The following is a 4,432-nucleotide window of genomic DNA, read 5'->3' on the forward strand; positions in this document are numbered from 1 at the left end:
TTTGGAAAATGAACTCACGTCACTCCTTGTGTCACCTACTCATAGCCATTTCTCAGTGTTGTAGGCTAGCAAGTCAGGCCAAGGCCAGAAGATTCCCCTCGATAGCTCTCATGTATTTGATGCAATGTAAGAAAGAAAAAAATATTAATAATATCTACAGCGGAAAACAATAGAACAATCAAATAATAGAAAAATCAGTAGTGTAAAAAAATAACAACTCTGAAACTCAAAGTAACATAAGAAAATCCAACAGAATACGGAAAACAATAACGGTATAAATAAAATAAATCTAAATACTACTGAGAAACATCCAAATATTACAGAAAAACTAAAACATCAAAAATATATCAAACAAAACTCACAGCACAATAATAAATTCTACAACACGGAATAGTACAACGCAACTAAACTCAACAAAACAAATGAAGACAACAACAGAACAAATGCAATAAATACAACGGAAAAACTTGAAATAACAAAAATTGAAGATAACACACAAAAACACTGAACGCTTCCTAATTACGTGTATAATAAAAGATTTAAATAAAGAGCGACTGCGCCACTTCTCTTGCAACAACTAGTAGCATTTTAAAACAACAATACTTAAAAAGTCTTACCCCTTTCGCTGCTGTTTTAAGCCGTTGATTCTCCTGCCGCAATCTGGTGTTTTCCGCCATCATTTTTTGAAGCTCCGATTCAGCCTTCATCTTCCGAAAATATATCTCGTCGACCTCGGAAATGTCTATCGGCTCCCAGTCGTACACGTCATCTCCAGTATCCTCGATGTCATCATGGAACAGCGGCGGAAAATCTTCGTCCTCGATCATGCCCTCTTCAGGATATATATCGTTCTTGATTGGAATTGTCTGTAAGAAAATAAGATTTCATTAGCGCTGCTACGCACTCTAACACGATTTTACTCACCTTGGGTGGAAAACGAACTTTCCCTCCCGATTCCGCTCTACCTCCATTTGCTTGGGTGGCCCGATAGCAAATATAAACTGATTCGGGCCGACTAACTAATAATCTATCATATTAGTCGGCCCGAATCAGTTTATATTTGCTAAAATTTGTATGAAATTTTTTTCTTGGCATAATTTTTCTACTTAAAGTACGTTGTCATGACCCTAATTTGAATTATTTTCTATAGACGTTCAGATATTCTCAAAAAAACTTATCATTATAATATAAAATTATCTCAAAACATATTTTTTTATGACGTTTTTTCACCACTTGCAGGCAATAGTGATTTTCACTTACATAGAGTACTAATTTGATTAAGGAAAAATCATGTTCATTCATAATTTTCATTTTAAAAGTGTATTCATTCCTTCTGCAAATCCATACTGTCATGCCTATTCCCCAATATCGTCAACGCGGATAGTTCGTTAGTCGAAAATACTGATTAATTAAACAAACCAAATTGCATCACTGGTGGTTCTTTTTTCCACTCCGCTAAAATGTCATCTCAAACAAAAACAAATGGATCATACAACTGGTGAGTATGAAATATATTTCGGCTTTTTAATTATTAATTATTTTATCTTGTCTTATCAGCTATGAATACATTCGACTCGTTTGCTTCCATCGATCGGTAAGTGAGAAAGATGATTTCTCCCATCACCACAGTGCGGATTTCCACTTCTATCACAGCAGCCAACAACATCCGTTTTCCTGCAGCAGTAACCTCCAACCCCTGTTGGCAATGCCGGGGGACAGCATTAACAGCAGCAGCAGCAGAATTTGCCCATGGTATGGTATTGCGGAGAACTTTCCCCATTAGAGGTTCCGTGCTTCGCGCACATTCTAAAATCCTCTTCAGACACGAAAACTCAACGACAAGGAGGTATTTATCAACTTGCTCAGCTGAATTACCACCCCGGAGGAACCCGAATGCACTGATTCCGTTGTATAGTAGAATGAAAATAGGCGAGGTAAGCGAACGTATTCGCATGATATTTTAATGTTCGCATTTTTATCCGGATCATACAACTGGTGAGTAGGGAATTCATTTCTGCTTTTCACTTACTAATCATTTTATTTTGTTTCAGCTATGAATACATCCGACTCAATCAATCGGCGAATGAGAAAGATGATTTCCCTTATCACCACATTGCTTATTTCCACTTCTGTCACACCAGTCAACAGCATCAGCTTTCCCGCAGCAGTATCCTTTAAGTCCAGGGTGCTATTCCGGGGAACAGCATCAACAGCAACCGCAGCAGGACCTGGCCATCGATAGTATTTCGAGCAATTTTCCCCATCGGAGATCCCGTGCTTCACGCACATTGAAGAATCCTCCTCAGCCACATATCTGTGTCATCAAGGGCAAGGAGGTATTCATCAATGTACTCAGTCGGATTTGAATAATAATAAATATGTTTAAAATCGATCAATGTATTTCCTTTTCATTTTCAATAACAAACCAATACAAACAAGCAGCAAGCAGTGCTGAAAGCAGCGCTGCAATCAGGTCGACGCTTCGCACATGTTGGCGAAAAAGTGGCGTCAAGTTGTTCGATGAATGCATATGAAAGGTCGATAACTCGATTGCAAGGTGGCAGCATTTGAGGTCGATTGTTGACATTTCATCGACCCGATCTTGGCAGGCAAAACGGATTGTGGGTAGTGATGTGTTTCTGTTTTAGAAATATAAAATTGAACTTTGACAAATATTCGTAAACCGAGCCCCAAGTCTCCGAGGACCTGATTGACGACAAGACAAGGACAAGTTGGAGCTATGGGAGATCAAACTTTATGGTGAAAAACAGGAAGTGGGTTATATCTGTGGTATAACCGCAAGGGTGACGTAGGACTATCGTTGATTTAGAGATCATTTGTTTGAAGTTGAATCTGAATTCATTCTCAATGAATGAATATTTGGGGAACTTCGAAAACGAGAGCGTTACGTTGTAGGCACAAGGTTTTATGCATCCAATATTGGATACGGAAATATCCTACTGATGGGGAAGAATAATCTTCAGAAGCTATCCTGTTAATTGCGATTGATTGAAAAATCACAAAACCAAATGTATTTGGTCACAGTGTTACATGGATAGAAAACATTAAAATAAACTCTTTCACATGAATGTATTTTTAAATTCCCAGAGGAACTGGCAGATCATATTCAGTAACGATTAGATATTTCCACATTTTCCTCGATACTGGAAGTCCACCAGTGGTGTATGCTAACTCGATAACCACCTGTTAATCGCACTTGCTTAAAACATATTTGGTCACAGTGTTACATGGATAGAAAACATTCAAATAAACTCTTTCACATGAATGTATTTTTAAATTCCTAGAGGAACTGGCAGCTTATTTTCCGGATCTTTCTCGATGCTGAATGGCATCCAAACGCAAAGAATTCCGTGCGTGTATGTATGTGTGCAGCGGCTGCTTCGATGGTCACCTTCTCTTCTCCTGAAGGATCGGCTTCTCTGTGCTCCTCACAGTTTCAAACAAACTGCTTGCGTTTTAGGGCAGATCTCGATCCTTCGCCGTCCAGCACCCTCAGCAACGATGTTGTCTTGTCGATGTCCTCACGAAAAATGAATGCGTCTCACCACCAGAATATCGCTTAAGTATGCTTTTTGTGCGTAATTGAATCGAGAGAAGGCGTGGTTTACGATGACAATTTGGAAGGCAAACTAAAGGGGAATGAACTCTCTGAGCTCGGAACTTTCGGCGACTGAGCAATAATCGATTGCGTGCGCATACAATATTGGATACGGAAATATCCTACTGATGGGGAAGAATAATCTTCAGAAGCTATTCTGTTAATTGCGCTTGATTGAAAAATCATAAAACCAAATGTATTTGGTCACAGTGTTACATGGATAGAAAACATTAAAATAAACTCTTTCACATGAATGTAATTTTAAATTCCCAGAGGAACTGGCAGATTATTTTCAGTAACGATTGGATATTTCCACATTTTCCTCGATACTGGAAGCCCATCAGTGGTTTATGCTAACTCGATATCCACCTGTTAATAGCACTTGATTGAAACATATTTGGTCACAGTGTTACATGGATAGAAAACATTCAAATAAACTCTTTCACATGAATGTATTTTTAAATTCCTAGAGGAACTGGCAGATTATTTTCCGGATCTTTCTCGATGCTGAATGGCATCCAAACGGAAAGAATTCCGCGCGTGTATGTGTGTGTGTGTAGCGGCTGCTTCGAGATCTTCCCGGGGAACCGTTTGTGGCATCACTCTCCTCCTGATGGATTCTCTTCTGGCCTAAGGTGCACAAACAGGCTCTTGGTGACACCGTTCATCCGCGCTTTCATGATAAATGAAGAGCTTCACCACAACAGCGACAACATGCTCCAATCGCTGTTCAATTAGAACTGAGTGGATTTCATAGCGGCGCTCGCTTATATACCGATTGGTGATTTCAATAGCCTGTTTTGAAAGCAAATT

General features: G+C 39.1%; 1 long non-coding RNA gene across 1 annotated transcript; it reads left to right on the forward strand.

Annotated features, from left to right (window-relative positions):
- The first annotated feature begins 1,235 nt into the window (after window positions 1-1,235).
- Window positions 1,236-2,392, forward strand: LOC129770353 (uncharacterized). Its single transcript, XR_008742098.1, has 3 exons — window positions 1,236-1,498; window positions 1,558-1,995; window positions 2,052-2,392. It is a non-coding gene; the product is annotated as an uncharacterized LOC129770353 (long non-coding RNA).
- The last annotated feature ends 2,040 nt before the right edge of the window (window positions 2,393-4,432 follow it).

This window comes from Toxorhynchites rutilus, chromosome 2, assembly GCF_029784135.1.
Source record: "Toxorhynchites rutilus septentrionalis strain SRP chromosome 2, ASM2978413v1, whole genome shotgun sequence".
Taxonomy (NCBI): domain Eukaryota; kingdom Metazoa; phylum Arthropoda; class Insecta; order Diptera; family Culicidae; genus Toxorhynchites; species Toxorhynchites rutilus.